The sequence below is a fragment of the Eriocheir sinensis genome, chromosome 1 (genome assembly GCF_024679095.1).
Source record: "Eriocheir sinensis breed Jianghai 21 chromosome 1, ASM2467909v1, whole genome shotgun sequence".
Classification (NCBI taxonomy): domain Eukaryota; kingdom Metazoa; phylum Arthropoda; class Malacostraca; order Decapoda; family Varunidae; genus Eriocheir; species Eriocheir sinensis.
This window is the reverse complement of record NC_066509.1, coordinates 285,001-311,855: the sequence shown is the minus strand read 5'-3', so window position 1 is coordinate 311,855 and position 26,855 is coordinate 285,001. Positions and strand designations below refer to the sequence as shown.

Below are 26,855 nucleotides of genomic sequence, written 5' to 3'. Positions count from 1 at the left end.
GATTTATCTTAGCATTGTTTTAAATATTTTGTGAATGAAAGTCTTCAAGAACGTATTAAAATGGAAATAACCATGAGAAATGTAGGTTAGCGCGCCAGGTTCAAAATTCCGGCCCGCTGCATCCCTCCCCAAGGCAGGGAGGGAGTGTTCGCATTACTCCCCGAGGCCCTACGGCAGGGAGGGAGTGTTCGCATTACTCCCCGAGGCCCTACGGCAGGGAGGGAGTGTTCGCATTACTCCCCGAGGCCCTACGGCAGGGAGGGAGTGTTCGCATTACTCCCAGAGGCCCTGCGGCAGGGAGGAAGTGTTCGCATTACTCCCCGAGGCCCTGCGGCAGGGAGGGAGGGTTCGCATTATTCCCCGAGGCCATGCGGCAGGGGCAGAGTGTTCGCATTACAAATAATTATTGACAGAAATCAAAGTATTCTCATTCGTATTGGAATACAAGGGAAAAGTATTTGCATTCTGCGAATAATCTGACGAATACTTCAAAATTTATTATCAGAAATAACAACCATTGTTCCTTATAAAGTGTAAGGTATAATATATCCCTGTATTGAACACGGGCACCAGCCTGAAGTCATTGCTCATGAGCCCATTTAAATATTGCATAACATAAGAGTTACGTCAAGTTACGTCAAGAAGATACTTCTCAGTGATAAGTATTCATCAATGTACTCATGAATACTTTCAAGAAATGTTCGTATTTGTATTAAAACCAAATCCATTTCAGTGTATTCAAATTCGTATTCGTATTCGTTTAGAGTATGAAGTATTCGCTTTCGTATTCGAATACACAACTCTTGCATTCACTCCATCCTTGCCCTGTAAGCCTTGTGATGACCATGCAGTGGTGAAGATTTTTTCAAAGTATTGGATCTGACTTGAATATTGTGGATAAAAAAAATGAGCTGCTTGACATTAAATTTTTTGGTCAGGCCAGGGAGTTTCGGTTAAGTTTGGGTTGAATTTGGGTTGAGTTTTGGTTTTAGGTTTAGGAGCCACCGGACAACATGGGAAACGAATACAACCTGACTTATTAACGACTGCAAGCTTATTGGCACTGCAGGCCTCGCCCAGGCCAAGGATGGGAGGCGAGAAGTGTCGCTGTTCACTGCTCCCCCAACGGTGGGACGTGCCGCCTCCACAAATCTCCGCTTTAATGTTTCACAATCTTTCGCCTAGCACTCAGAGTTTCTCACGAACCACCGCCCTTGCACAGCCTGTGTGACTTGGCGAAACCTGGGCGAACCTCCTTGAGAGGCCCTGACATATAACACACGCGTATCTGTATTGAAATATATATATATATATATATATATATATATATATATATATATATATATATATATATATATATATATATATATATATATATATATATATATATATATATATATATATATATATATATATATATATATATATTTTAATCTGTCTGTTTATCTGTTTACCTATCTACCTGTCTATCTATATATCTATACATTTATCTATCTATATCCATCTATCTATCTATCTATCTATCTATCTATCTATCTATCTATCTATACATATATATATATATATATATATATATATATATATATATATATATATATATATTTGCTACTATTCATTCTATCTATCTATTTATTTATCTATCTATCTATCTATCTATCTATCTATCTGTCTATCTATCTATTTATCAATGTATACATACATACATACATAAATACATACATATATCAATATCTGTATCTTTATCTATCTATCTATATCTGTCTATCTATCTATCTACCTATCTATATATCTATATATCTATTTATCTATCTGTCTGTTTGTCTACCTACTCATATCTCTCTCTCTCTCTCTCTCTCTCTTCCTCCTGTTACATCCTCCAGACCGAGAGAGAGAGAGAGAGAGAGAGAGAGAGAGAGAGAGAGAGAGAGAGAGAGAGAGAGAGAGAGAGAGAGAGAGAGAGAGAGAGAGAGAGAGAGAGAGAGAGAGAGAGAGAGAGAGAGAGAGTAACTATGTCATCATTATAAGTAAATTTTTAATCGGAAAATACGGTAATATTTATGACAGTCTTACAACAGTTCTGAGGTAGTTTGACGAAATCTGAGGCTAAAACCATCGTGATCTGTGGCAATCCTTCCTGGTGGTCGTGGGAGCCCTGCTGGAGGCTGCTGGCTGGCGGTGGCGGCGAGGCTGATGCTCGGGCGGCGTAGGTCAAGGAGGGGAGGTGAGGCATCGGCACTTCCATAGGGCGCTGTAGTGAAAGATATCTAATGAGCTTTTTTATTAAGCATTTTTGGAGTATTTCCAAGTTATGATTTTTTATATGACAGCAAAACCCGTCACCTCTCCTCTGTCTTCCTTGGCGGAGGCAGCAGAGGAGAGGAGAGGAGAGGTGCGCGCGCGGTAGGCGTCGCCATGACAACCGTGCAGGTAGGGTGGCGGGCCAGGTGACCCGCCAGTGTGCTTACCGCTGTGTTCGGGGTGTGATCCACTCTGACGAGCCCGCGATGAGAGTCCTCAAACCCCCACACTGTTAAGGTAAGAACCCGGTGTGTGCCGTGTCTTACGTGGGGAGGCCAGGCCGCGGCGGTGGGTCTTGCCAGGGCGGCAGGCCGCCGAGTGGGTCGTCGCGGTGGGCTGGATCAATACACGAGCCACAGTGTGTCTGAATGTCCACCGCCTCCGCCGCGCAACCGTGCGTGAGCGCCGCCAACGACATGACGAACGGCCGTCCTCCCGCTGGGCCAGGTCTTCAGTCCAGGGGCCATTTTCCTTCTTAAACGTTGCTGGTTTTCATAGCGACTATTTTCAAAGACACAGAGAAGATGAACCTGGCTTTTATGGATGTTTTTCCCGTTCAAGATGCAGAAATCGTGTAAAACTATCACTACAATCACAAAACAGTCCGTAGAAATCCTAACAACTTCTACGAGGAGCTTTTCAAACAGGCGAACAGAGTCGCCGATACATTTAAGTATATGGGTCCAGCTCAGTGGCTTGGTTAGTCAAACAACTCCCCTGTTCTGCTGCTACGCCACAAAGAAGCACAGACTAAATAACTTTCCTCTATGCTGCCAGAAGATAATACGCTTCACGACTATTATGCAATATATCCTTGTAGTCTTTGGTAGTCTATTAAAAGATTACTGCCATTCACTTATGATCAAGCACGTCAGATTACTTTAGGGTTGGGCCTCGGAGGATACTCAGGTCGGTTATTAAGTCAGTATGAGCAGCGTCCTGTGTTACATAATCACCGCGCTTCGACGACATGGCACTCAAATGGATAAATGACTTTTTTTCACAAGCAAAAATAATAAACTTGGAGATGAGCTCTGAAGACACGCGAAGCTAAAGCGTAGACTTACATTATAGATAGTTCCTTGATATCTTCGATGTGTCTGATGGCATAACTCTGGCTTCGGGCACACCTTCACCTGCAGGGTCCATATTTTGAAACGACCGGGCTCCCATTATGACTATTTCCCAAGGCCACTGAAATGATTTACCGGGTTTTCATGGTTAGATTTCCAGCTCAAGGTGAAGAAGTCGGGTAAAACTGTCATTAGGATCACAAAACAGTACATGAAATCCCCATCAACTTCTACGAGAGTCTTTTCAAACAGGCAAAATGAGGTGCCGAGACGCTTATAAATACCGGCTGTGGGGTGGGGTGCATTCAACACTTCGCACAAAGCGGACATGTTGACCCCCCATGGCCCAGGACGGTGAGCACAGCTCGACGACCCACACGATTAACGCAGCGACATCGCAATCTCTGCAGGGCTCTACACACAGCCCATCCAGTCAACGAACTGGTAAATATAAAACAACAACAAACTTTTCTCTCTCCCTTCCCTCCTGACTCTCTCGCCCTGCATGCCTACTCCTTCCCCTTTTCCCCCACCACCACCACATGAAGGGTACATAGCAAGACAGAGGCGCCATTAACAGTGTGGCATCAAGTGGACGGGCTATTATTGCCTTCGTCAGCTCTCAACGTCATCTGTAAGGGCGCTACTCTCCAGGGCGATGCAGCCTCTTCCTCGTCCTCTTTCTTCCTTCCTTCCTCCTCCTCCTCCTCCTCCTCCTCCTCCCTCTTCTTCTGACTTCTCGACTTTCTTTGTCCTACCCCTCCTCTTTCTCCTCCTCCTCCTCCTTCTCCTTCTTTCGTCCTATTTTCCTTCCTCCTCTTCTCCTTCATTCTCCTCCTCATCTTTCTCCTCCTCCTGGAGGGAGAGGTGGGTGGGAAGGAGCCTTCATCTATTCTGTCCTGTTCTACCACACGTAGATTACTAGTAGTAGCGGTACTAAACAGACACCCTCGCCATAGACCGATAGGTCTTCTGGTGTCTGTTCTTCCTATGTATTCTATGTATTCCTCCTCCTCCTCCCTTTTTCGTCCATCTTTTTCTCTCTTTTCTCACCTCTGTTTTCATTTTTTTCCTTCTCCTCCTTCTCCCTCTACTCATTCCCATCCTTCACCTTCTCGTTCTCCTCTTTCTCCTTTATTTTCCTCCTCCTTCTCTTTCTCCTCCTTCTCTTTTCCCCCCCTTCTCCTTCTCCCCCTATCATTGCCGTCTTTCCGTCATCGTCCTCCTTTGAGCAATCTCGTCCTAAGTTACCGTCTAAATCACTCACTCGGCGCTCGGAAACTTTATGATCTAATTTATAAACAAACGACCAGCCACGTTAGCGGGCATGCAAGCGGGACGCGCGAGCGCACACACACACACACACACACACACTGGAAAGGATACAAAGAATTGCAACTAAAATGGTCCCAGAACTCTCGAATATGACGTGTGAAGACAAATTGAAGGAGATGGACTTGACGACACTGGAACAAAGAAGGGAACGAGGAGATCTGATCACGCTGTATAAGTTGGTAAATAAATCTGATGAGATGGATAGGGATAATCTCTTCTTAACTGCGAGAACGCAGGGGCTGAGAGGACATAGGAAGACACTTAATAAAGGAACCTGTTTGAGTGACTTAAAAAATATATAGTTTTCCACATAGAAGTGTTAGCACATGGAACAGCTTGCAGGAAGAGGTGGTGGAGGCGAACAGTGTCCAACAAATGAAGGAAAGGCTGGACAAATGTAGATATAGAGACGGGACTATTATAGAGCTTAGCTCGGGCCCGGTAGACTACGAACAGGTAAATACAAATAGGTAAATACACACACATGCTCTCTCTCTCTCTCTCTCTCTCTCTCTCTCTCTCTCTCTCTCTCAACATAACCTTCGTGTGTGACATCCTGATCAGCAACAGTTGGCTCGTGCCCTCCCCGCCGCTGGTGGTCAGGGACAGCTGGAGCAGGGCTGGTGGTAATCATCCGCCACGCCAGCTGCTCTCACGGGGGCTAATGTCATTAACACGGCTGCGACAGGCCTGGCCACCCGCCTGTTAGAGTCTGGCGCGTGCTGGTAGGGTGATGGCTGTGTTGGGATGGCCCGCTGGGCGTTATCTAATCCATTCATTCATAATAATTGTTTTACATATTTATTGATTAATTTTTGCGTGTAATCCCTTAGAGCAGCAGCAGTTTTCTCTAGGCTCACGATGGTGCCAGGCCAGAGGCCAGACACGGGCTCACGCTTCTTAACATTTCGGCTCCCAAGTAAGCTACACACATTTAACAAGGCAGTCGTAGGAGTTGTAGATATTTCCATGGATAGTTTTGTGGCCATGGTGGTAGTCTGAGTCGTCTTCTGTACCGTGAAAGTGAAAAAAAAAACTCATTACAGCACGATTAATAGTTAATGTGAGAGGCGAAAGCGTCTGTGAATACCGACTTCTAACTCATGAAGCTTATTATCTCAAGTATCTCAATACACTAAACACGAAACTTATTCACTATACCTTTTGTTATCGTACGCTTTCTGGTTCGTTCTGGTAAAGGTACAGATAAAGTTGGTACTACAATAATAATCTGCGTGGCAAACCTGAGTGACTTGGCTCAGTGAATAGTGCTCTGTGACGCCTGTGCTTGCTTGCCCCGCGCGTCGCTGCTCTCTCTCTCTCCCCGCTGCTCCACTTGACCCACTTACCGTCATAGGCTGCGTCGATCTACTGTGTGACGCTGCCCATCGCTGGAGGCCGGCCGCTGGGTTTGTTGAATTATAGAGCGCATCCTGGAAACCCTAGGGAATAATTATTGTTTTTTGCTCCCCATTTGTTTTTTTGTTCTCCTTCATTTACTGTCACCGTCTTTTTTTTTTTTTTTACTGTCACTTTTATTTTTACTGTCCCCGTTTTTTACTTTTTTTACTGTCCCTGTCTCTATTTTTTTTACTGTACCTGTCTCTGCCTTTTTATTGTCCCCGTCTCTTATTTTTTTTTACTGTCCCCGTCTCTTATTTTTTTTTACTGTCCCCGTCTCTTATTTTTTTTTACTGTCCCCGTCTCTTATTTTTTTTTACTGTCCCCGTCTCTGCTTTTTTACTGTCTGTCTCTTATTTTTTTACTGTCCCCGTCTCTTTATTTGTTTTTACTGTACCTGTCTCTGCTTTTTAACTGTCCCTGTCTCTTATTTTCTTACTGTCCCCGTCTCTTATTTTTTATTGTCCCTATCTTTTTTTACTGTCCCCGTCCCTTATTATTTTACTGTCCCTGTCTCTTTATTTTTTTTTGCTGTCACTGTCTCTTATTTTTTTTAGTTTCCTTGACTGCTCATCGAAGGGAGTGTTATAATGTTTTTCCTTTGGTGTCTTTTCGTGGATATCAATGATGATGATGATGAGTTATAACAAAGGACAACTCTGCTCGTGTCTGCTTCGTTCGGCGACATACACAAAATCTTTGTACATTTATTTCAATAACAGATATAGGTCCACATTATTAGCTAAACGTATTGGTCTCCCATTACGACTAATTCCTAAGGTCACAGAGAAGATTAATCGGGTTTTCATGGGTGGTTTTCCCGTTCAAGTTGCAGAAGCCATGTAAAACTCTCACTAGCATCCTCAACCAGTCCATGAAAAGTCCAGCAACTTTTACGAGAGTCTTTTCAGACAGAGGAACTGAGGCGGTGAATAGTTTAAAAATACGGGCCTATATAGTCCCTGGAAGTCTCATGCCACGTTTAGCACCAGCAGACAGATCAAGTGAAGTATTCTCAGCAAAATTTCCACCAGAATGCTACTAGATATCTAATGTTTAAGTGAGGAGTGTGTTACGGGTAGCGTGTTACTCAGGCAGTGACACGAGAAACTCTACGGACGCAGGCAGCCACATTTACATTACTCTGCCGCTCCCGTCATAGACAATGCGAACACTCCGGGGCCCATGTGGATCAGAGCAGCTTCACCCCCCTCGTCTTCACCACATCCGGCGGGATGGGTCCCAGGGCCCGATGCGTCTACGCACGACTCGCGGAACTAATCTCAGAAAAGAAGCATCAGCCAAGGAGCCACGTTATCGCCTGGATGAGGTGTCGCCTCTCGTTCTCCCTGCTCAGGTCGACCATCCTATGTCTCAGGGGCACAAGACACTCTGGCCCAAAAGCCACCTACATCTCCAATATGGACTATGAGGCCACAGTGGTGGAGAGTGACATTAGGGTGGGTCAGAGTGACTTGAGTAAGGAAGGAAAGGGGGATCTGGACGGAATAGATGATAGGTGATTTAGTGCTAGGTAGTATTAGTGATATGGTTGGATGCCACAGTCATTAGCGAACAGAGTTGGGGCTAATGACCTCCAAGCTATGGAGCCCTCCATGATTATGTGTCGAGAAAATAAACATGGGTGGAGTTATCATTTATGTAGTAGAAGTAAAAAAAAATAGTAGTAGTAGTAGTAATAGCAGTAGTAGTAGTAGTAGTAGTAGTAGTAGTAGTAGTAGTAGTAGTAGTAGTGAAAACATCTATCACGCGACATGGTTGAAGTGCATATCAGGTTCTTTCCTTTCCTTTACCAACTAAAGATTTATTTGTTTATTTATTTAATTTCTTTATTCATTTATTCTACATTATTGATTAGTTACATGATAGGGGGATGAACAATGAGAGAGAGAGAGAGAGAGAGAGAGAGAGAGAGAGAGAGAGTAAAAACGTGTCATTAGCTGGTGTCATGGATATCGCCTCCCCGCTAATGGCCCTACCTCCCCTCTATCTTCACACTTTACCGCAGTTGATAAGGGGAAGTGAGCCTAAACATAGCATGGAGGTGTACACTAAACTATTTACTACGCCTATGGCTTTAACTTTTTGTGGCCTCGCTAGCTCTGGTTCATGTATTAGCGTCACAACCAAGCTATACAAATGTACAGCCCGTATTTTCAAACATTTCAGGGATTAGCCTACACACGCACATTTAGATAAGGTTTTCGTGGAGGATTTGTTAGTATTTCCAAGTGTAGCTTTATGAGCTTACACGCAAATTCTGAGTCAGTCAAATCCTTCGTCACAAAGATTGCGACTAATGTGTTTGTTATTTAGTTCGAACCTTCCTTCAGAAGACTTTAGAACACCGGTTTCATAAATAATTTAGTCTTCGTTAAAAAAAGGAAAACATTGTCGTACTTAAAACATTTTATTTATCAGTTTCATGCCCTAAAACGGTCTCCTCCAACCCCAATAACTAGATTCATAAATAGTTATTGTTGAAATGGTTAATTATTGGTGTTTATTGCAATAGTTGTGTGTCAGAAACTGGAAACTACATGGCACGGTTGCTATCCCACGACGACCAAGACCAAGATCTAGACGTCACCTCGCACCTAAACAAACGCGTAGCGGACGAGTTTATATTTTTGTGTCCGTCGGGGTGTGTTAAACAGTTTGCCATTAGTTGCTATGGAGTACTGCACCACAACAGTACACGCAGACGCCCACATAGGTCAGTTTGAGGCCTTAGCGCGGCTGCGGTGTGTAGATTTTGCCCGCCGCTGAAACCTGCATGTCTTACGAGGCCGGATTCATCAAACCACTTAAGAGACCTGTTGTTGGAAAGTCTTCTGGTAACTCCATCATCTAGGAACGTTCTTGATCTTAAGGCGACTCCAGTGGCAATGAAAGAAGTGTCGACCAGGCCAGTACTTCATTCACTGTCATCGGAGCGGCCTAAACACAAGGATCATTCGTAGAGGACAGATTTACTTAAAGACTTATACCAACGACCGGTCTTGTAGTGTAGTGGCTTGATGAATCCGGCCCCTGGACTTCTTACCTGTCTGCCATTACTCCGTGGTTACCTAGCCGTGAGTACCCGTGCAATGTTTACCTGTGCTTCATCAATACCTCGGGGCCAGGGGGGGTAACAGAGCCGCCAGGCTGATCGCATTGGTTTATTTTTTCTATTTATCTCTCACAGCTCCTATTTATTATTTCCAACAGCTCCTATTTATTTATTTCTCCTATTTATTATTTCCAACAGCTCCTTCTTATTTATTTCTCACAGGTCATATTTATTTATTTCTCCTATTTATTATTTCTGACAGCTCCTATTTATTCTCCTATTTATTTAGTCCTCACAGCTCCTACTTATTTATTTCCTCTGTACGTACACTGATTCCCTGTTGTTCATCACTAACTCAGTGCCTGGGGGGGAGTAACAGTCTCCAGGCAAAAGGGAATGGTGCTTCACTGTGGCACTGCAGAGTACTTGGGTATAGGCAGGGCAGCACCCATTTGAGACAAAGCTTTAACAGATGAATTAAAAAAACATCAGGTCCTGTAAGAAAAGTTTTGCCCACCAAAGCAAGACTGGAAAAAGTCAGAAAGTTTACCATGGAAGCCCTTGTGTTGTCATGGGTTTCTTGGGTTGCTAGGCAGAAGAGGGGCTGTATGCCAAATGTTTATGCCTCCACAATATGATTTTAGTGAACGTACATCATGAAGGTGTTCTTCCTAAAAAGTAATTGAATAACATAGCAGTTGTCTCCTAGGTTATTACATTTAACTAGGTACTTACCTTTTTGTTTTACAGTTGAAAAAAACCCACTGCCAGCATTCCATCACCATAATGATAGTTTATAAGGCTTCTGAACAATGAATGTAAAACACTCATGAAAACCCAACTAATCTCCTCTGAGGGCTTTGGAAATAATCATTGCGAGAGTCGAAAGCATCTGAGAATACATGACCCAAGATGTATGTAAATTTCTGCATCCCAGCGAAGTGTAGTTATGTGTACCCTGAAGAACCTTACTTTATATAAATATCCATTGGAATATTTCATTGGAAAAATAGTTAATTGGATATTTACTGATCTTTTGTAGAGTTCAAAAGGAGGAGGAGGAGGCCCAATGGGAGATAACATCGAGTGGAAAATTGGATGAACGTTCGTTATCGTGTGCTAAAAGATGGCCACGAGAATTAAATGAAGGAGGAGTTTGGAAAGACCAGATAGATGAAGCCTCTCCCTCCCTTTATCTATCTATCTGTATGTGTGTGTATATACATCACGGCTTCTGATCGCATCAATTTAATCTAATACGATTATTATCCATGCCTTATGGATGTATAGACAAAAGCCTGTTTGTGAGATATTAGCATTAAAATCAATTAGCTTATGAATGAGTTCTTAGTTCTGCACATCAGGAAATTGTTTATAGGGTTAAAGTGTCATGGTAGAGTGTTTGACTTGAAGCCGGTGGGTGTGAATATGGAGCGTTATATGTCCCACCAGTAAAAATTTATATATGGGATTAATTTCTAAGCTCTGCACATCAGAAGCAGTTTTGTAGGCTTAAGAGTACTGTAGTAAAGCATTTAGGGCTGCATAGTTTGTACTAGGGAGGCTGTGGCTGTAAATATAGATTCAATCCCTTATCATTAAAAATCAAGATCATTATAATCATCATCGTCATCTCATTGTCTCCCAAGAATTTTGTTACTTTCTTTTGTCTTTCTTGGTACAAAGGTAAAGTTGGGGGGCATAGCCAATAGTTGTGCATGGCCACAGTGCTCATTTTCCGCCACATTGTCCATTGAGACTGTGGTGGGTGATAGCCATTACCGCGGGGGACAGGGTCATTGTGACATTCGGGATACCACAGTTTGCTTTCCCCCCCAGGTACCCATTTATCAACCATCCTGAAAGGCATGATGAACTTTTAATGAACTTTTAACGTAATAAGATTATTTTTTGCGCCCAATTGTGATTTTTTTTTTAAGAATCATGGGTCAGAAAAGGCTGCTCATAGGGTTACAGAGGATTGTGATACAGTTTTAGGGCTAAAGACTGTACATACATAAGAGGTTGTAAGTTTAAATCTTCTCCTTTATGCCCCATCAATAGGAATCAAAGTACTCATATAAGAGATTTAGTTATGATGTCAGGATAAGCTGTTCATAGGGGTTAATTAAAGAGGGTAATTATAAGATAATTGTGGCCAATGACTGTATATACTTAGATACTGAGTTTAAATCTGCTAGTCTTTAATGCCCCATCAGTAAAGATCAATAGTTATGAATAATTTCTTAGTGTTGCACATCAGGAAAGTCTGTGTGAAAGGTTAAAGCAGGTAATGAGAGTGATCGGGGCTAAAATTAGTTCATACATGTAGAGGTTGTAAATTCAAATCTGCTCCTCAGTAAATAAATAAAATCATGAATAATTTCTTAGGGTTACATCAAATAACATGTGGTTAAAGCGGGTAACGCTAAAGTAATTCAGGCTAAAATTGGTACATATACATAGAGGGTGTAAGTTTGAATCTGCACCTCAGTAAATAAATAAAATTGGTACATACACAGAGGGTGTAAGTTTGAATCTGCACCTCAGTAAATAAATAAAATTGGTACATTTGAATCTGCACCTCAGTAAATAAATAAAATTGGTACATACACAGAGGGTGTAAGTTTGAATCTGCACCTCAGTAAATAAATAAAATTGGTACATACACATAGAGGGTGTAAGTTTGAATCTGCACCTCAGTAAATAAATAAAATTGGTACATATACCTAGAGGGTGTAAGTTTGAACCTGCTCCTCAGTAAATAAATAAAATCATGAATAATTTCTTACCGTTACATCAATAAGTGCCATTGGTCAGGTTATGCAGGATCCGGAAGAGTTGCTTACATGGATCAATATATTCCTAGCATTGGTGTCAAGGTTCCAGAGTTGGGTGCTGTAATCGGAAGGGATAAACAAACAAGATAAATGGTTAGACACCAGTTTACTTTAAGTAAAGTAAGAAAACCCCAAAACAGACCTCACAATCTGAAGTCTCCGACAAGAAGGCTTCAGCACGCCGGACTCAGCAATGACCTGTTGCACGACTTCTTCCTCTTCGGGGCGTCTCGTCCTTTAAGTGGCAATGACGAGGCAGCACAGCTTCGTCCTTGAAGTGGTGTAGATGTGGTAGACGAGGGAGGCGCAGGAGGAGAAGGGGCGTCAGGTTCACGGCAGTCACGGGAGTCCAGGGCGTGGAGAGGTGAGAGGTAAGGTACCCAGAACGAGCCCACGGTATCTGAGTTAGCCCGAGTGAGAGCAGGGCAGGAGCTATAGCAGAATCAAGTGTTCAGGGCGAGGCTCGGCCGCTGTCTGACGAGGAAGGCGCGGGCGGCAACGAACGAGCAGCGGGAGTGAAGCAGGTGGTTCGCTGTGGCTCGGTAGTTGCACAGCTTCGAACGGCAAGATGCGGGCGGACGGCAGGAGTGCCCCGGTCGTTCGGCCGCTAAGTTGGTAGTTGCCCTCACAATTGGTTTCTGGTGTGCAGCGGCTGTGCTAAATAACGTGTTGTTCACTGATAGACATTCAGGCATGCCTCATTGGAAGTCAATAAGTCTGTGTCAGTGGCTGGAGCTGTTCGGTATTCACGGGGTGGAGCTCGTGCCTCCGTGTTGGCTGCAGAGGTCCGCTGAGTGTCCTCTGTCTTGTTAATCAGCCTGTCACGGACGAAAATTGATCAGATGGCTGAAAAACAAACCTCACAGAAAGAAATATTGATCAAGCTTATTTTGCATGCCATGGTAATCAAATGGGTAAACCTTATAGAAAGAAGTATCAGACAAGCTTATTTTGCATTGAATCTTGATCTAATGAATATAATGATTAGATAGAAGTGAATATTAAACAAGCATATTTATTACTACCACTACTACTACAACTGTGCTACTACTACTACTACTACTACTGTGCTACTACTACTACTACTACTACTACTACTGTGCTACTACTACTACTACTACTGCTACTACTACTTCTGCTACTACTACTACTTCTGCTACTACTACTACTACTACTACTACTACTACTACTACTACTACTACTACTACTACTACTACTAATAATAATAATAATAATAATAATAATAATAATAAATAGCCTACCTCACATTACTCTGATACATTAAAGAATGTTAAAATTAATGAAGTATTAATTTCTGTTTGCATAATTTACGTCAGGTAAATAAATGAAAAATAATTATAATATAGTAAATTGCGCAATATAAAAAGCAGTGAAGCAGAGGAAACATTTTTGAAGGTGTGTATAGGCCTATGTGACGTTTGGGGATGTGGGATGCAGCTTGGGTCACATCAACTATTTCTAAAGGCCAAAAAGGAGGTCAATCGGGTTCTAATAAGTGTTTCCTCAGGTTCATGGTACAGAAGAAGGGTCAAACTACCACCAGGGTCATAAAATTACTCCTGGAAACGCCCACAACTCCCACGAAAGCCTTGTCAAATGTGTGAACTTGGGCGGAAATGTTTAAGAATGGCCCCTGGCACACACATTTGACAGTGCTTTCGTACGAGTTGTGGGCATTTCACTGGGTAGTTTTATGACCCTGGTGGTGATTTGGTCATTCTTCTTTGCTATGATTGTAAGAAAACACTCATTAGACCTCGATTGATCTCCTTTTCGGCCCTTTGAAACAGTTGATATGAAAGGCGCCCAGGCACACAATTGACATGGCTTTCGTAGGCGTTGTGGGCATTTCCTTGGGTAGTTTTATGGCCTTGGAGGTAGTTTGATCATTCTCTATTGCCGTGAATGTAAGAAAACGCTCATTAGACCTCGATTGATCTCCTTTGCGGTCCTTGGAAGTAGCTGATGTGAGAGGCGAAAGCGTCTGAGAATATCCCCCCTTCTGCTGCTGGCTGCCGCTGCTCGAGCTGTCTAGCAGGCAACGTGTTTACCCCCCATCGATTCGTGTGTCCAGTACTCGCCGGGGTAAACAGAGTGTCGTGTGACGCAAACACTCTAGAACACGCCAGACCGCGCCATCTTTGCCTAGGCCTAAGTAGTGAATGGAAGGCCTCGTACCGGCTCTAAAATATGACGATGTGAAGGTGGCTATTGAAATAATGATAGTAATGGTGCCTGATCCCACGAAATAACCAGAATTACAAATGTTTGATCACTCTAGAACACCCCAGATCCCGCCATCTTTACCGAGGCCTAGGTAATGGATGGAAGGCCTCGTAGCGGCTCAAAAATATGATGGTGTGTAGATGGCAATTGATATATTGATAATGATGGTCCCTAAGCCTATGAAATAACCAGAATTACAAAGGTTTGGTCTCTCTAGAACACGCCAGACCCCGCCATCTTTGCCGAGGCCTAAGTAATGAATGGAAGGGCTCGTAGCGTCTCTCAAGTTTGACGATGTGCAGGCGATTGTTCATATATTGATAATGGAAGTAGTTACGTGGCCGCTACCAGAGCCTTGTCAAATGTGTGTGTGTGAGGCCAGAAACGTTTAATTAAGCCTTGCCAAACTTTCCCTATAGGCTCATGTAGCTAATCATGGAAATGGTTACATAGCCTATATATACCACAGTCTAGTCAAATGTGGCTGTGTAATCTCTGAAATGTTTAAGAATATGATCCTTGTTCCCCATGTTCCTGGAAGAAGCGCGTGTTCCGCGGAGTTTAAGCAACGTGCTGAGTTGAAGCCCAGAATGTTTAGGGGACGACCGCAGTAGGAACGCGATGTTTCGTGAACTGTCGGATTATCTAACGTTTCCTGGAACACCGAGTTATTCCAAAAATACTCTTGCCGCAATGCCACTGTTTGCTACATACTTTACGTGGGCTTAACTCTGTGCCTTTCATGTTGGGTTTTAAGCTAAGGTGTGTGACGTTTAGTGACGTTGTGAGTTGATACTGTTATTCTTTTCTTTACTCGTCTATTTTTCTGGATCTGGATCTGGATTTATGATGCGCAGGGCACATGTACAAGTGCATAACACGCATATTTGTGTTGGCTGTTGGGGGGACGGGGGAGCCGAGTGTGCAGGGGAGGGAAGTGAATCAGGTGTAATTGTTAGTGTTGGTGTGTTGTGGTGACAAGTGAGTGTGTATTTGTTTTCTGAATGAGTCTATTGTACCGCAGTCTAAAATCTGATGAGGGAGGCTGTTCCAGTCACGTATGGTGCGTGGAAAGTATGAGTGCTTGTATGCGTCAGTGTTAGTGTGACATGTTTGGTATTTATGGATGTGTGTGTTACGAGTACGTTGACTGTTTGCGTTGTTGTGTCAATGTGAGTGTTTGTGATTTTGTACATAAGTGTAAGTCTGTGTGCTTGTTTGCGTAAGTGAAGAGGTTTCATGTTTATCTGTTGTTTGTTCCGCGTGCTGTGATGCCAGTCGTTCGAGTGTAATTGTTTGTAATGAACCTAGCCGCCTTGGTGTTGATTTGTTCTAACCTATCAATGTTTCTGTGTGTGTAAGGATCCCACACCGTGGAGCAGTATTCAAGTGTTGGTCTCACAAGTGTGTCATAAGCTATGTGTTTTATGTCAGGTGTGCAGTAATGTAAATTCCTCCTCAGTAACCCCAGACTTCGGTTGGCTGTGGCACTGTTACGCACTGACGTGGTCTATATGAGTGTTGAACTGTAGGTTAATCGAGAGGTGGACACCAAGATACTTGAGTGTGTGGACTGATTCAAATTCTGAATTATGGAGAGTGTAAGTGTGATGGATGGGGTTGTGAGCGCTGGTTAATCTTAATAGTTTGCACTTCTTTTTAAGGTGCTCGTGTGAATTTGCTTCCTTCTTTGCTTTGCTTTGCTCCTTTTTTTCATGTTAAATTTTATTGCACTGTTTGTGATGCTATTTGTTTAGGTATTCGCTCATTCTTCTTCTTTTTCTTTTTCTTCTTCTTCTTCTTCTTCTTCTTCTTCTTCTTCTTATTATTATTATTATTATTATTATTATTATTATTATTATTATTATTATTATTATTATTATTATTATTATTATTATTATTATTATTATTATTATTATTATTATTATTATTATTATTATTATTATTATTATTATTACTACTACTACTACTACTACTACTACTACTACTACTACTACTACTACTACTACTACTACTACTACTACTACTACTACTACTACTACTACTACTACTACTACTACTACTACTACTACTACTACTACTACTACTACTACTACTACTACTATTGCCATTATCATCCTCTGGTATAGTATTAGGTAAGGTAAGTTAGAGTAGCATATTATAGCTCTTTATTTAAAGCACACCAACCAATTTACTCTTTTTTTCTACATTATACTTTGCCACAAGACGATATATTTTCCCTTGCCTTTAGTCTCTGTTCCCTCGCCCTTCATCGATAAGTATGGAGGCAATGAGACCCTATAGAGGTGTTTTATTTTTCCTTTAGTCTCTGTTCTCTGTCCATTCATCGATAGGTATGGAGGCAATGTGACCCTGGTGGCGTTGGGACGACGCTTCATTAAGTGCTAACCCGCTTGCATTATGCGCCGCGGGGGAAGGCAAGGGAAGGGAAGGGAAGGGAAGGGAAGGGAAGAGAAGAGAGAGAAGAGAGAGAGAGAGAGAGAGAGAGAGAGAGAGAGAGAGAGAGAGAGAGAGAGAGAGAGAGAGAGAGAGAGAGAGAGATTGGATTAGCATCATGTTTCTCGTTCCCTGATTATTGAGGGTTTGTGATTCGAAACTGTGTAGCAACGTTTTTATAGTGACTGAACCTTATATTCAGTACTATTTTCAGCGTATTAATCAACAATACATTTAAACTTATAGCATGGCAAAACTGTATGGTCTGAAGGATGTTGTGTTAGTATTTGTACATGATAGGAAAGATTGACACAACCCCTACGAAAGCCTTAGCAAATGGAGAGGAGATGTTAGCCCCGAAACGATTGAGAATTAGGACCTCGTATATATGCCACCAATTGCACACAGTATCCCGAGACGCCTTGGAATGATTGCAATAAGTCGTTCTGCCCACGTCTGGTTATTATTCTCATTAACATCATTACCAGTGGCGCCAGCCTGCTAATTACGTCTCTAAAGATAGGACGCCTAGTCACCTGAGCCCGGCAATTAGATTTGAAACGCCCTCCCTGCACACACACACACACACACACACACACACACACACACACTTACCTACATACATACATACATACATACATACATACATTCATACTTACCTTTCAACCTACTGTCTACCTAATGTACCAGCTCCCCTCCCCCCCCTCCCCCCCCCTCTCTCTCTCTCTCTCTCTCTCTCTCTCTCTCTCTCTCTCTCTCTCTCTCTCTGGCTGCGGGGAGATAAATAAGGGAATATTCCCCCGCCACAAGTTACGGCCAATTTCCTGGGAGAAGACGTTGCTTGGCGGGGGTTGGTGAGGGCAGCTGGAAGGTCGCTCAACCCGCCCTCCTTACACCGCCTCTTTCCTCTGTCCCTCATCCTCGTCGTGGCTCTTCCTCCCCCTCCTCCTCCTGGTCTTTCTGCTTCTATTCATTTTCTTTTTCCTCCTCCTCCTCCTCCTCCTCCTCCTTCTCCGTATTCCGTCTCCTCCTCCTCCTCCTCTTCGTCTTCCTCTTTATGCTTACACTCTCCTCCATCTCCTCCTCCGCCTTCTCCTCCTCTTTTCAGTTCTTTCTTTTTTTCTCTCTTTTCTCTCCATTTCCCTCCTTTTTTTTCCTCTTCAAGCCCTCGACTTTGCCCTCTTCTTCATTTCCATCTCTTCTTCTTCCTCTTCCTCTAGTTCTTGCTTCTCCTCCTCCTCCTCCTCCTCCTACTTCTTCTCTACATTATTCTCATTCTTATTCTTTTACATTATTTTTTTCTTTTTACTCACTTCCATCTTCTTCTTTTTCTTCTTCTTCTTCTTCTTCTTCTTCTTCTTCTTCTTCTTCTTATTATTATTATTATTATTATTATTATTATTATTATTATTATTATTATTATTATTATTATTATTATTATTATTATTTCTCTCCCAATTCCTCCTTTTCCTCCTCCTCCTCCTCCTCCTCCTCCTCTTCCTCTTCCTCTTCCTCTTCCTCCTCCTCCTCCTCCTCCTCCACGACAAACACACCGCGGGTAATTATCTAATAACGGATCTGCCGAGAGAGAGAGAGAGAGAGAGAGAGAGAGAGAGAGAGAGAGAGAGAGAGAGAGAGAGAGAGAGAGAGAGAGAGAGAGAGAGTATAGAAGTATTGGAAAGACGAAGAATAGAGGAAGAGTAAAGTTGCTGAGCGAAAGAGTGAGAGAGAAAAAGATGAAAAACGGGAGACAAGAGAAAGAAAGGAAGCGAAAGGGAAATGAAGAAGAAGGGAAGGGAATGAAAGACAGAGAAGGAAGAAAAAAGGACACAAAGGAAATGAGAAGAAGACCAACTTAGGAAGATGGAAATGAGAAGAGAAATGAGAAGAAAGGAGGAGAGAGAGAGAGAGAGAGAGAGAGAGAGAGAGAGAGAGAGAGAGAGAGAGAGAGAGAGAGAGAGAGAGAGAGAGAGAGAGAGAGAGAGAGAGAGAGAGAGAGAGAGAGAATGGATGAAAGAGAGAAAAAATGAGAGAGAGAGAGAGAGAGAGAGAGAGAGAGAGAGAGAGAGAGAGAGAGAGAGAGAGAGAGAGAGAGAGAGAGAGAGAGAGAGAGAGAGAGAGAGAGAGAGAGAGAGAGAGAGAGAGAGAGAGAGAGAGAGAAGTCTATTAACATCATATTTTCCTTGCTCACTGCCTAATTTTAAAGGGCGCTGTGCCGGGCGGGGTTTTAAAAATGGCTGCCACTACACAAGCCCCTCCCCTTAGGCCTATAGACGATCTTCTTCTTCTTCTTCCTCCTACTTCCTAGCTTCACAATCCCTTCTCCATCATTATCATATCCTCCTCCTCCTCCTCCTCCTCCTCCTCCTCCCACTCCTCCTTTTCCTCTTCCTCTCCTGCCTACATCCATCACTCTTCTTTCTTCTCTTACTCAAACATTTCGAGGCTTAAACACCCACTTTTGATAAGGCTTTGGTAGAGGTTGTGTTAGTATTTCCATGGGTAGGTAGTTTTATGAGCCTATAGTGATGGTTTGACAAGGCTTCTGCTGCACCATGAACGAGAAAAAAAAACACTCATGAGAACCCAATTGATCTCCGTTATGCCCTTGGGAAAAAAAAGCCCGCTACTCACTGCTCCTTAATAGAGGTCAAAGGAGTGTCCAAAAAGAGAGGTCAATTTCGGGAGGACAAATTCGGGAGGAGAGGTGTCCTGATACCAACCTCCTGATAACAACAACCTCAGCCCCAGATACTCAAGGCTTTGGGAGAGATTAGGTTAGGATTTCCAAGGGTGGTTTTATATGCCTACATGAGTGCCTGATTAATCTCCGTCATGCCCTTGGGAAATTGTTGTTGTAAGAACCGAGAGCGTCTGGAAATAACAACCTCAGCCCCAGATACTTAAGACTTTGGGAGAGATCAGGTTAGTATTTTCAAGTGTGGTTTTATGTGCCAACATGAGAGCCCGACTAATCTCCTTTATGCCCTTGCGAAATTGCTGTTATAAGAGCCGAGAGCTTCTAAAAATAACAACCTCAGCCCCGGATACTCAAGGCTTTGGGAGAGATTAGGTTAGTATTTCCAAGGGTAGTTTTATATGCCAACATGAGAGCCTGATTAATCTCCGTTTTGCCCTTGGGAAATACTTGAAAGCATATGAGAATACAAGCCTTTGGGGGAGGCAGTGGCTGAGTCGACAGAGTGACGGCCCCGCGTTCAGGAAGACGCGAGTTCAATCCCCGCCCGGTGCCACCAAGCTGGGATTTTTCAGCCGCCGCCGAGTGGCTTAAAACTACCCACATGCTGTCCAGAAGACCACCTATCAACCCGGACTCTAGATTCTAGGATTAAAGATGAGCTCCGGGAGGGCAGCATGAGCCAATGCAAGATGGCGCCACTATAAACACTCGCCTGCGCCAGAACGGGCTGGGCCGACCATCAGGCCCCACCGGGAAGAAGCCTACCGGCGCAATAGGCTGCGACGTAAAAAAAAAAATACTCTTAAACCTATCGCCGCCCAAGGATATCTATTTGACAAGGCATTCGTAGGAGTTGTGGGCATTTCCAGCAGTAGTTTTATGACCCCGGTGGTAGTCTGACCCTTCCTCTGTACCATGAATCTAAAATACCACTCATAAGCACTCGACTGATCTCCTTTTCGGCCTTTGGAAATAGCTGATGTGAGGGGTGAAGGGGACTGGAGGCGTCTAACAGTATACCGACCTTAGTTCCAGAGGCGTTTTGATGCTGCCGTCCTGAAAGTCTTTAAATTACAGAGAAAAGGGAAAATGCTGAAGGAGGAAGGTAGTAGGCGGCCCCTCGTTCCCTCATGCCCTGCCGCCTCTCCTCGCCTCGCCTCCCACCCGACGGAATGTATTTTTGGGTTGATTTGTTTTTCCTTCAACATAACTGCGCCGCTGCGTCGAGGGAGGCGGGGAAAAGTACACACACACACACACACACACACACACACACACACACACACACACACACAAACAAACACATACAATAAACAATATGAGGCGTTAAGGAAAAAACAACACTAGAAACCATTCGTTATTTATTTATTTAGTTATTCATTCATTTTTATTTACGGCAATATCCATATTCTTCTACAACTAGGAAAGATGAACACACACATAACATCTAAAATAACATCTATGGTATAAAATGGTGGAATCTTTATAATGACAGTTTGAAAAAATATATTTATATCCGTGGGCAGCATATCCACGTTTTTCCTTTTTTTATATTTATATTCGTATAAAGGTTGAAATGTTTCCCTGGAAGCCCGACGCTAACTAACTATGGAATTCTACGCCATTGAGTTCCAGTACGTGTCCTATAGTAGTAGCAGTAGTAACAATAGTAGTAGTATATTTATCGTGCAAAACTGAGGGCCATGGTGTCCTGCAGCGTCCCTTCTTGGGCGTTCTGAGAGCTACATTGTAGAATATTGGCGGCGTGCGACGCGTGATGAATAGCGGCCGGGAGCTGGGAGTGGCCGGTCACCTTGGCAACTAAAGTGGAACTGCGTAGAGTGGACGACGTGGACGGGTTACGAGAGGCGGGAACTGGATCACCGCTATGCTAAACTGATAGGCATTGCTTAGAGTAACTGATATTGTCTTTTACTCTGTTATCTGTGTTCAAGTTACATAGCTATTCAGTTTGATAAAAAGGCGATTATTTGGGGCGTGACTGGATCACACCTTAGACGAAATGACAGGCATTGTTTAGAATAACTGTTATGGATTTTACTCTCATTATTTACTCCTTTAAGTAGTATAAGTCCATTGCATCACTTCTTAAGCAAATTGATAGTAAACAAATAGTCGTTGCCCACCCCGCAAAAAATCTACGGCCTTTACTTTCACTGTTAACATCTCATGAACTCATGTTAAGCCATTTCACTCCTGGAGGTTTCGATATGAAGGTTTTAAAGGTAGATATAAGCTCCTTTTACCCACGCGAACGAGAGGACAAATACTGTATCATTACTTGTGACCTTTACATTATTTTTTGTTGACAGAGGAATTTCAGCTATTCGACCATAAAATTATAATCTTTGAGTAAATACTCTCATGTTCTATTTACTATGAAGACCAAGGGAGGGAACAAACCACACCTCTTCGTTAGGACACAATAGAATACTTGCTTCCATCAGCTCGGCCTTAGCATCATCAGGGGCAGGAGCGTCACGTGTGAGGGAAGGGCTGAGGGATGGAATGACAGTGGCCGGAAAGAAGTGAAGTGAATCGTGACTGGAAGAGAGACAGCCAGGATGAAGACGGCAATGATGGTGTTGACAGACAGTAAACAGGAGGCGGAGGAGGCAGAGGGATACTGAAGGAGGAGGAGGAGGAGAAGGAGAAGGAGGAGGAGGAGGAGGAGGAGGAGGAGGAGGAAAGAAAATGATTGGATGTTGCTATTGAGAATGGAAAAGATGGAAAATAGAGAAAGAGGAGGAGGAGGAGAGAGAGAGAGAGAGAGAGAGAGAGAGAGAGAGAGAGAGAGAGAGAGAGAGAGAGAGAGAGAGAGAGAGAGAGAGAGAGAGAGAGAGAGAGAGAAGGAGAATAATTGAACTTCACCCAAAAATATGACCAGAAGAGATTATGAAAAGAGAGAAAATGGAAAACAGAAAAGGAAAAAGAAGACAAGGGAGTGAAAGGGCAAAATGGTGGATAATTGGAAGGAAGGGGGATAGGAAAATAAAGAAGGAAAAAATGCAGGTACTGAAATAAAGATAAAATAAAAGAAGTGAACGAAAGGGACGAGGAAATATTTTAAAAAGGAAATGGAAGGAAGGAAGAAAGAAAGAAAGAAGGAAGAAACAAAAGTGAAAGATATATTACTCATGAAAATTGAAGAAAATATTAATTAAAGAAATCAAGGTAGAACAGACAGACAAGGAGAGGTTAGGTGTCGAAAGTCATGGGAAAATTAGGCAAAGAAAGTCATGAGAGAGTAAAGTAAGGAATAAAATAAGTGGAAAAAATACATCTTGGGATAAATATAAAACTGAAACTCTTCCAATAAACAAATAATGTGAATGTTGAAAGAAAAGAGGACGAGGAAAGTCAAATAAATATGCGTTAGAAGTGGTAGTAGTAGTAGTAGTTGTAGTAGTAGTCGTAGTAGTAGTGGTAGAAGTAATAGCAGTAGTAGTAATAATAATAACAGAAGTAGTAGTAGTAGTAATAGTAGTAGTAGTAGTAGTAGTAGCAGCAGCAGCAATAGTATCCGCCTTTCCCAGGTTAAAAGGAAGGCTAATCATTACTAAAACAAGCAACACGAAAACGGAGCTGAGAAAAAGTGTGAAAAACAAAAGAAAACAGACTTAGGCGGGTGATGTCATGTCGAGATGGTTTGTTTACGAGCCGCGCCGGGCAGGGGTGGGAGGGCGAGGGGAGCGCTGGGGCGTCTAGGAAGGGAGCTGGGATAGTCAACAGACGCCAGATGCCCCAAACTTACACGCCCAAGTATAAACACAATGCCCGGCCCCGGATCGCTGCCCTCACTTCCTCATCGCCGCACACACTTCTCCTCCTGCCCGGGGACGCGGCCTCATCCCTCTTTCCCTTGTCTTTGCGCGTGATTGGTCTTGCTGTATCGCCTTTAATGGTACTGTTTTCCGTGTTAGCGACCTCCTCAGGCTAGGACTTCACAAGGGTCAGATTCTGCTCTTGTAGCTCTCTGTCTCTTGTCCTTCGCCTGGGTTCGTGTCTTATCCTGCCGTATTGGTTTACACGGGCCTGTGGAGAGTCTTAGAGCTCGTTAGTCGATCCGTGTGTGCTGCTGGGACCTTACACACACACGCCCATTCCCCTTTCTCAAGGGGAACAGTAACCGCGCCTTCTCAACGGAAAAATCTTTCCGCCTGAGCAAGGCTCCAACCTCAACCTCCTAATTGGGAGCCTGGGCGGGCAGCCACTGCAGCACGCCTGTGTGTGTGTGTGTGTGTGTGTGTGTGTGTGTGTGTGTGTGTGTGTGTGTGTGTGTGTGTGTGTGTGTGTGTTGACTTTTATGGTGCAATATTCACCCATCATCATTATGAATAATATAATTTTCTCCGCCGGCGAAATGCGGCCGTAGTTATGATGACGGCCACGCGTTGCCGCGGAACCTGTATTGGAAATCAGGACAATCTGTGTAAATGCGTTTTTTAGCGTGTCTCCCATGGCGCATACATTTCGTTTAATTTGATCAGCCTCTATCATCGCTTCCCATTTCGAATTATATTAAGCGGCGCTTTTTGGGAGGTCGGCATATTTGGTGCAATTTTGGACCCAGAAACAATTTGCAGCCTTCCCTAACAAGGCGGCTGCTTTTATTCCGGCCTAACGTGTGTGTGTGTGTGTGTGTGTGTGTGTGTTATTTTCATCCTCATTCGGTGTTGTGTGGATATTGAATTTTTAAGCTGTGTGGGTGGTGTTTATTTCGTATTTTTGTGTGTGTTTATTTTGGTTATTTTTTTCGTGTTTTTCTGCAGAGGTCGTTCGTACTTTAACGCCAGGCTCGCTTCCCGCCATCCCCCGTAACGCACACAATATATCCGTGCATCGTCGTTTCCCGTATGGACGATATAAACAGATTTGCGTCCCCCCCCCCCTCTCTCTCTCTCTCTCTCTCTCTCTCTCTCTCTCTCTCTCTCTCTCTCTCACACACACACACACAAGCTAAGATGTTGTCACGGTTATCGCGCCCGTGACGAGGGGAGGGCGGCTTTAATACGGTAGAGGCGGCGGCGGCGAGCTAGGCGTTAGAGGAGGGCGACCACTAGGCGGGCAAGGGCAGCGGGGTGGCTCGGGGTGGTGGCCGGCAGAGGGACTCTTCAATATCATAAGGCTGCTTGGAACGGCTCCCTTATATTACACTGCCTGGCGATTGTGAGCTTATAGTGACCTTATACCCCGGGTTTTTGGTGCGGTTCAGTGTGTAGACGCAGCACACACACACACACACACACACATCCGAAACTGACCTCTCGTTTTGGCTACTTATCTCTACATTTTATTTTACAGTAGCAGCTCATAGCGGGATTTTAATTTATTTATTCCTGCCCTTGAGCTGCTTCCATTACTGTAAATACACACACACACACACACACACACACACACACACACACACACACACACACACACACACACCTCCGTCTCTCATCCTCTTCCATCCTTCCAGACTTATTTTGCACTCCTTCCCAAAGCCTCTCCGAATTTCAACCAAATACAGCTTCCTTCTAGTCTCATTTTGCATGGCTCTACGTCTCTTCCTTTGCCTCTCCTTTACTCCCTCGAGCCCCGGCCTTATTCTGTCCTCGCTACAGCCATTCCCGGTGTCCCGTGTCTCATCTTACCCGGCGAGGAATCAAGAGAGATCATCCGACCCCTTGTTCTATTTCCAGCAGCTGCATCTCTTTAATCTCATGCTGATTGTCTGCCTCGTGAAACTGTTTTTTTTTTTCGTGTGTGTGTGTGTGTGTGTGTGTGTGTGTGTGTGTGTGTGTGTGTGTGTGTGAGAAGTTTAGTCTTTCTTGATTCATCTAAGCAGTTACCTGAGATTCATGGACGTAGTTTTTTGTGTTGCTGTTGTTGTTGTTTTTGTTGAGAGAGCATTGGAGCTTTTGTGAGGTGTAAAAATATATAAATAAACACATGAAATTTAATTAGGCCTAGTGGGTATTTTTTTTCTATATATATATATATATATATATATATATATATATATATATATATATATATATATATATATATATATATATATATTCTTTAGAGTTGATAGCACACACACTTTTCGGCCCTTCACCTCCAGTTTTTTTCTCTCTCTCTCTCACCTCCCTCCCTCTCTCCCTCCCTTTCCCTATCCCCCTTTCCCTGGCGCTGTGCCTGCCCAAGAGGTGGACAAGTTGCTGCCGGGAAGTTAAAAAGTTAATTATAATCTCGTGCTTTTATTAGTCTGTGTTTTGTTTTAACGAGATGAGCACGATTATACACTTTGGGCGAGGGGGGAAAAGAGAGAGAGAGAGAGAGAGAGAGAGAGAGAGAGAGAGAGAGAGAGAGAGAGAGAGAGAGAGAGAGAGAGAGAGAGAGAGAGAGAGAGAGAGAGAGAGAGAGAGAGAGAGTGTGTGTGTGTGTGTGTGTGTGTGCAGATTGCCTTGGTTATGAGGAACCTCGATACTCGACTTACGGACTGGTAGCCCCCTCAGTCCCTAAATTATAATAAGAAATGGTTGATTCTCCTTGACACACGCGGAGGTTCTTTATTTATTTTTCAAGTCGTAAATATTCTTACTGAGCTCTATATTGATGCTGGATACAGACTTGGCGCTCCCTGGTCAGTAACGTCCCTATATAATCATGATAAGAAATGGGCGATTCTCTTTGATTTTCAACACACGCGAAGGTTTTTTTATTTATTTCCCAAGTCGCAAATCATTAACATTCTTACTAACCTCTAAAGGGATGCTGGATACGGACTTAGCGCTCCCTGGTCAGTAACGGCCCTAAATATATTATAAGAAATGGGAATTCTCTTTGATAAAACATCCAGTCTGTTCACTTTTGGCGTTGAAACTCTCTCGAGAAAACAAACTAAAAAAACACCAACAATTATTATTTCTGAATAGCTTCTTTTGACAACTTCGCTCGAGAAAGAAGAAAACGATGATGATGCCAATAACTTATATAACACAGATTGCCTTGGTTATGAGGAAACACACGCCTGGGGTCTCTATTTATTTTTCAAGTCGATAGTCATTAATATTCTTACTAACCTCTAACCTCGATACGGACTTAGCGCTCCCTGGTCAGTAATGTCCCTATATAATTATAATAAGAAATGGTTGATTCTCTTTGATGATAAACTCTTCGGTTCTTTATTTATTTTCCAAGTCGCAAAACATTAACATTCTTACTAAACTCTCTAAAGTGATGCTGGATACGGACTTAGCACTCCCTGGTCAGTAATGGCCCTAAATATCTATTATAAGAAATGGGAAATCTCTTTGATGATAAACTCTTCGGTTCTTTATTTATTTTCCAAGTCGCAAAACATTAACATTCTTACTAACCTCTAAAGGGATGCTGGATACGGACTTAGCGCTCCCTGGTCAGTAACGGCCCTAAAT

The 26,855-nt window shown here is 43.2% G+C and overlaps 1 protein-coding gene across 10 annotated transcripts in view; it reads left to right on the top strand.

Annotated features, from left to right (window-relative positions):
- Window positions 1–2,394: 2,394 nt before the first annotated feature.
- The window catches only part of LOC127000692 (regulator of G-protein signaling 9-like), a 142,197-nt gene continuing 117,736 nt past the window's right edge, over window positions 2,395–26,855 (top strand). For 4 of the 10 annotated variants that reach the window (XM_050865144.1, XM_050865080.1, XM_050864727.1 and 1 more), the window contains exon 1: window positions 2,395–2,535. The gene's annotated coding sequence lies outside the window, so the exon portion shown is untranslated. Of the gene's footprint in view, window positions 2,536–8,812; window positions 9,206–26,855 lie in introns of those variants that run through there. The other 6 variants (XM_050865333.1, XM_050865269.1, XM_050865440.1 and 3 more) reach the window with 4 other exon arrangements.